Below are 7,278 nucleotides of genomic sequence, written 5' to 3' on the forward strand. Positions count from 1 at the left end.
GGCGGGGGGGCCAACGGCGCACGCACGGCTAGGGGGGGGGGCTGGCCCCCCGGCTCCTCCTGGGCCACCGCAGCAGGGAAGCAAGCGCCCGTTGGGTGCGGGGGTCCTGACAAGCACCCCCCGGCTGCCCTGCACAGCCCCTCCAGGGCATCGCCTTCCCAAGCCCACGGCAGACCCAGGCTGGATGAGGATTGGGCCCATTACACAGAGGAGGGACCCTGACCTGGGGAGACACCAGGGCCGGAGGGGGAGCCCAAGGAAAGAGCAAAACCAAACCAGGGCTCAGACTTGCTGAACCCCTGCCCAGCTCTGATTCGGGGGGGGGGGAAAAACCCAAAGGGGACTTCCTGTGCCGAGAGGTTGTCCGTGCTCCGCAGCGCTGGCACTGCCGCGAGCCCAGGGACACCGCGGCCAGGGCTCACGCACGAGGGCTCAGCAGAGCCGGGCTCAGGGCTCCTGGCAGCCCGGCTGATGCCGCCTCCAGCAGCTGATGGCTCTGCTTCAAGGGGGTTTTTCTAGACTAAAAATGCTGGTTCCCTGCCATTCAGCATGGGAACATTGATGAAAAGGGGTCATTCACGATAACTTTGTGAGTGCTGGGTGGGGAAAAAAAAAATATTCATCCCAGGCAACAAGATCACCTTTATTTTCCAGCACTCCCGAGCCCCCAGGAGCTCCTGCACGGGCGACGCAGCCCGGCCCGCACCAGTGGCGGTTGCGGGGCACCACAGGCAGCGGGCAGGGAGGCCAGGCTCATCCAGAGAAAAACGGGGGACTGACTGCCTTCCTCATCCCCCTTACACATTAACAGGCACAAATCCCCATATGTGGCAGCAATGTAATCTAGTTTTATTGCTCAATAAAATATTTGAAACAAAATAAATGGTTTTGTCAAACACTATATCTCCTCAAATAATAACGCACCAGCTTAAAAAGAAAAACCAGAGGCATTCATATTCTATTGCAAAGTTTTATTTCGCTTCCCAGTGGAGAGGGGAACAGGCATTTCGGTTCTGAATTCAAGCCCTGGATAGGAATACAGTAACGACAGTTCTCCGAGGGTTTGTGCAAATGCCAGCAAACCAAACCCCAAATCAAATTTATTAGCTGGTGGAGATCTCTAACAATTTTACGCAGTGACTGATAAAGCCGCCTGGGAGTTCCTTTCACCATTAAGTGATTTAAAGCCCCCACGGAAACTCCATTGCCGGTTACCATATACAGAGAGTTTATCGGTATCGGGTGATGCTACAACAGCGGCGACTGGGCTGTTTATTGTTGCCAGGGTGTGCGTCCGTTAATCTGCAAAGCTTACCGGGAATCCTAACACCCAGAGCCCTGCGGACAACTATAAAGGGAGGAAGTGAAAATTAATTAAGAACGACAGCCCGTGTTTTAAAGGACCGACCTGCAGTTTGGTCGCGAGGCTGAGATGCTGGCTTCTGCTCCACGCGTGCCCGCAGAAGAGGACATGCACCTCCTTCCCCCGTGAGCATCAGCCCTTAACGGCCCCCAGCCAATGGGGGCCAGAATTGGGCCGGTTTTGTGGTGCTGTGGCCCTGGGCTGCTTTCCTGGGGAGAGCACCCGCGAACGCAGCCCGGCTCCCGCTGCGGGATGAGAAGCGCCCTCCCTGAGGATGAGGGGGAGGACGGGGATGAAGGCATGGCCGGGGCCGTCGGCATCGCGTGCTCGGCCAGGGGGGCGGCCGCATCGCCCGGGCCATCTCCTTCGGAACCGTTTTTAAAAGCAAACCCAGAAATGCACAACTCCCTCTAATTGCCTGATTTTATCACGCACGTTCATAACCATGTCATTTGCATTTTAGTTGTTAAAATGGGGGGGGGGGGAGTATTTAATCAATCATCACGGCTTACAAAGCCCTAAGCAAGAGGATATTTTTTGATTCTCTCTGCTTGTATCTAAACATGTCCCAAGCCCGACAGACAGTTCTTCATTTCAATTAGGGGAATGCTGATCGTTAGCTAACTAACAAGGACCAATTTTCTGTCACAACTATTTCCTAATTAAATTCAAAACCGAGATTTCTAACCCAGATGGTCAGCGATGCTACAGATTTGTTTAAATTTGGTATCACAGTAACAAACTACTAATTAGGGTTTGTAAATACACCAATTCCCTTATGACTGAGTTGTTAGTAATGCATACAACCGGTTTATTAAAGCACTAATTGTGTCTGGCTTTACTTGGGCCTAACACATAATCCACTTATCACATACTGGTACCAACTCATTTTGAAGGGATTATGAATGAAATCAGAAATGAGGTCTTGCATCCAGTTCCCCGCTATCGTTAATAAAGGTTTGGTGTCATATTTAGATGATTTTCTGCCTCTGACGGAGAGCAGCCCCGCGGCGATGCTGCTCTTTGCTTCTCCAAGGGGTTTTTAGTGACAAAAGTTCTGCGCGCCGCTCTCCAGCGCCCAAACCAGGGGCTTCTGCCCCAGCCCTGCCGCCGCGAATGGCCCCAGCAGCCGAGCTCCTCTAAAGCAGCCCCGGCGCTGCCCCGAGAAAGCATTAACACCCAACCCCTCCTTATTTCCTATTAAAGTCAGGCTTAGCCCCTCCGTGGGTCCGGGGCTACCCCAGGGGGCTTGCGGGACCCCCTGCCCTTCTCCCGAGCAGAGACCTTCCCAAGCACAAGGCTCGGTCGCCCCCTCGGAGAGGGACGGCGGGGACGCCCGGTGCCACCGAACCCCAGCAGCCGCGGGAGCTGGAGTTCCTCTCGCCCTCGCCGAGGGACAGCCCTCCCCAAAAGGCACCCCGAGCTGGATTTCACGGACACAGGTGTTACGAAGGACAGGGATGGGCAACACGCCGCTGCCGGACCCCGCGGCTGGGCGCCCCTGCGCTGCCCTGGCTTTATCGAGTGCGCGTGAAGTAGGAAATAAATGATAGATAACGGTGAATTGCAAGGTTATGTAAACACGGAGGGGGTTTCAGAAGAATCCCATTAAACCATAAAAGAAAAGCATGGATGGTTTATCACATCACTAAGACCCAAGAATGCATTAATAAATAGAATAATAGATAATGAAGCATGGAGGACAAGGCTAAACGATCGGCTATTGTGAGGATCCCGCGGCAGTGCACACAATGCAGGGGGAGCAGCAGCTTTGTTGGGCTGTCACCAGAACCTCGGCGTGGAGCTTGCAGAGCCCATGTTTAATGAATTCACGGCACCTATCAGTTATTCTCTGCCCAAATCCCTCATTTTCCTCCCTCTTGAATGCGAATTCCCATGCTCCGCTCTGCCTTCACCATGACTTCCCGTGCTGAACTCCGGGTCTCTGTGGGTCTCAATGGCCTTTCAGCCACCGCAGGAACAGATCCCGCTTCGGCTCTCGCATTTCCAAAGGGTCACGGGGATGTTCACGGAAGCGGGAGCACCTCTCGGCCCCGCTACGCCCCTCTCTGCTCCTGTACCGGGGTGGAAAGGGGGATCAGGGCCAGGTCCAACGCCACCCGACGCGAGGATGCCCTTGGACACGCCTGCGAGAAGAAAAAAATGACACGAAGCTGCTGCTACTCTTGCTGCTTTCCAGCCTTCCGCAGATAACGCTGAGAATGGTTGGCGGGGACTTGGAATTAATTCAGGAGAGAGAACCCTCTTTGTAGACACTACCGAGACTCACTAACACTTTATTTTCATTGCGCTGAGGTGTTTTTATCGTGAAATAGGTACCCAGGATACGTTTACTGGAGATTACTTTTATCTTTACTACAGCGCCGTTAGAACAGAGGGCCAAGGATGCAGGGCTGACCACGACGAGCTCAACCGCAGTAAAACCCCTCGGCCTCGCCTCCGGAGTCTGAAGCACCGAGAGGATTCCCGTGTAAAACACGCAGAGGCTCGTTGCTGCTGTGCCGGCAGCCTTGCGGCGCGCGGGGCCGTACCAGCACCCTGCGGCTCCAGCCTCGGCAGGCCAGGCTGCCGGGGGAGAAGTGGGGCCACATTAAAGATGGGGGGACGGGGCGCAGCGAGACAAACACCCCCCAAATCCAAAGTTATTTAGGCGGCAAACCCCACCTGAAGCAACAGGTCACCCAAGGAGCCTGCACGGGACCCGGGCTCCGAGGCTGGCGCTGGTAACCACTTTTAAGCCCCTACTCCTCACCCCTCAGAGAGGTGCTGCGATTAGCTGTGAGAAGCCAGAGAGCCCTTGGCTCACTCCTTGCACCCGAAAAGCGAGTTAGAGAGACTCAAGCAGAACCCCACGCAGCCATCAGTCATTTGGATGTGCCTTTTTTTGGGTTTTTTGACTGTTTGCACCCGAGCCCACAGCTGATGCCTGCCCCAAGCACCCCCGCTGCGTGCTCCAAGGGTCTCCTGCAGAACGGCCGCACCGGTGGGTCGCTGGCCCCGGCGGGGACACTGGTGGCCGCCTGGCCTCTCCTTTGCCAGGCACCAGAGGCGGCTGCCCTGGCCCTCAGGCTGGAGCTCCCAGAGGAGCCTTCCTCCCGACCGGGGAGGAGGCAGAGAGCAGGCGGCCGCTCTGCTGGGAGCACACGTCACCTCGGTCAGGAGTTTGGCCATGTGCTCAACGGGCGTTGGAAATAAGTGGAAGTCAAATAAGTTTGCCACTCTTTGTCCCCCCCTTTCAATATCTAGCTTTGATCAAAATCCTTGGGTACTCAAGTGGTTGTTGACTTAATGCAGTGATGAGACATAGCCTTAAGCGAGGCTATTTCTGTGCCCATTCAGCCCATGAGAGCAAGGGATGCGGGCGGAAAAACCCCTCCCAGCCTCCCTGGCCAGCAGGAGATGGCTTGGCAGAGCCCAGAGCCTGGCTCCAGCTACCCCGGGATGCAGCAGGAGCATCCGCATGGCCACAGCTACACGGGATGCACCGAACTCACCGTTGTTCTGCGATGCTGTCGTATCGGAACAGCGCTTGCTAACAGCAAGAAATCAGCTCAGAACACCCGCTCCAAAAGCTGCGGCACCTTGCTATGCAGCCCCAGGGCACCTCCGGAGGTGGCTCAGAAGGAGCCTATTTAGAACCCAAACCAGCTCCTCCCAGACCTCAAACACACGGTGCCACACACCGCCCCTCGAGGGAGCGATGTACCGCCGGGTCCGGGCACTGAGGGTGCCGGGGCTGAAGCCGGGGCTGCGGGCTTCCCACAGCACGTACGGCATGGAAGAAGCCAGGCACCACCCGCCCCTCGCCAGCGAAAGCCTGTACGCCCAGCTTCCGAGGGGAGCCGCGGGTTAAGCCCCACGCGCACATCGGTGAGGAGCGCTGCGTGCCAGCGAGGTGTCATCGCGCGGGGACCAGCTCCGGGTTTGGCCGGGGACACAGCACAGAAACCGCCTTTGCAGCGGGCACCTACGAGCGCTCCCTGGCACAGAGGGGACAACCCCGCGGCTTTGTCCCCTGCAGGTGACGGGGACGCGTGCGCTGGGCCACGGGAGCAGCACCCAGCCAGCGGCACAGCCCTTCGCATGCTGCCTCGGGGGGAATCCACGGCAAGGTTTTTAGATCTGGAGCTTTGAAATTCAGACTCCTCCTGCACGTGCAGCCACCCCGCGCGTGCCTGGGAAAAGGAAGGGAAAAGCGGAAGGCACCAGTGAGGTTCTCCAGGGGGCATTTCATGCCCCAGCTCTGTCGGAAGGGGGGCTGTTCCTGTGCCCCCAGGGCACGGCAGCTTGCAGCACAGAGCACGAACGCTCCCATCGCGCTCGGTCTTCCAGGAGAGCGCCCTTTCCTGCCCTCTTATCGCAGCAGGCAAGCTCTGGCGTCGTGCTGGGCAGCCAAGGTTTGTGCTGGAAGGGACGGCGTGTGGGGGAGACCCAACAGCCAGCTCACTGTCTCACAGCTCGCTCCTTCGCGTGGCGATGGGCGAAGATCAGCGTTGCCACAGGCAAGGTGGCTTGCAGGCTGGCTGAGACAGTGGCCACCCAGGCGGGGCCGCCGGCCCACCAAGGCTTGCAGTTTGCTGCCACTTACAGCCTGCAAGCAGAGCCCTGCCCCTGCCCAGCAAGAAGAAGGTGCGCGAACAGAGCCCGCCAAAAGGAAAGCGTGCAAAATGTGTGTGCAGGTGCTGGGCTGTGCTCTGTAACAAAGGCTGCAGTCTCAGACTGCGGGGGGACCTCGTGGGAGACCATCAGAGACGCCGGAGGAAGATCGCCGACCTCATGAAGAGCCCACCAAAGATTCCGTGTGCGATCACCGAAGACCCCAGAAGCACGGAGCCCCGGGACGCCACGGATCCATGGTGGTGACTGCCTGCTCTCTTCTGTCCGGACCTCTCACTTGATTTCTTATCTTTCCTTCCTTCCTTCCTCTCCTGTCGCTGCTTCCTCTCTTTCCCCCAAACAATTAATAAAGGGGTGGACTTACAACATCTGACCTCGTTTGTGTCTTAATCTCGCTCGAAGGGATTGAACCTGAAACGAGCGGTTGGTCACGCCGCCCCTGGCCTCCCAGCCTCGGCTGAGGTCGGCTAGAAAGCAAGGGGGCCTTGCTCTCGTCCCAACAGAATTGGATCCTAACAGCGTGCTCCAGCCCACGCCGGGGCACGTACTGGTGCCACTGGAAGGGACACGTGTCCCGCACCGGGAGGTGACCCACGAGGCAGCTCCGCACCCCACCTCTGCCTTTTACTCTCAGCCCCTGCAAGAGAATGCCCCCCCCCCCCAGCGCCAAACTCCAGCCGGGGGCCGGGCACCATGGGCAGTGCTGGTTCCTCCTCGAGGCCGCCGGCGGAGAGGCTGGTGTCCCCCCGAGGGGAGGGCAGGCTTCTACTTGTTTGCACCTCAGACCCATGAAACAGGAGTAGAAAAGCAAGGCAGGAGGGAGGGAAGAGCCCGGGGCCTCGATAAAAACATCAAACCCTGGGAAAAGTAAAAATTCTCAAACTGACGGGGAAGAGCTCAGCCAATTAGGTTTTTAATTCCCCTCGTTATGCAGAGTCAGTCGATAAATTCTGCACCAAGCAGCTGCTCTAATTCTTAAGCCCATTAAGCCCTACATCTGATAGGTGGGAGGGAGGGGCTGCCGGGGGGCACATACGGCACTCCTTGAGATATGAAACATTTCCTCTTGTGCATCTGGGTCACCCCCACCCAGCCCCACTCCTAACGGGTATTTTATGAAGCCGGCGAATAAGAATTTATATAAATATCCATGCCAGAGCCACGCACACCACATACGGAGAGAATAACTAGGTGACTGAACGGGACGTGCTGGGGGAGCGTTGTGGCGCTGCAATAAAGCGGGAGAGCAGAGCCCCAGGGCTCCGGGGTCTCCCCAA

The 7,278-nt window shown here is 57.4% G+C and overlaps 1 protein-coding gene across 1 annotated transcript in view; it reads left to right on the plus strand.

Moving 5' to 3' along the window:
* Positions 1-7,278, plus strand: part of RALGAPA2 (Ral GTPase activating protein catalytic subunit alpha 2) — a 194,587-nt gene that overhangs the window by 1,470 nt on the left and 185,839 nt on the right. The gene's annotated exons all lie outside the window — the stretch shown is intronic.

The sequence above is a fragment of the Egretta garzetta genome, unplaced genomic scaffold, assembly GCF_000687185.1.
Source record: "Egretta garzetta isolate BGI_Z169 unplaced genomic scaffold, ASM68718v1 scaffold499, whole genome shotgun sequence".
NCBI classification, from domain to species: Eukaryota; Metazoa; Chordata; class Aves; order Pelecaniformes; family Ardeidae; genus Egretta; species Egretta garzetta.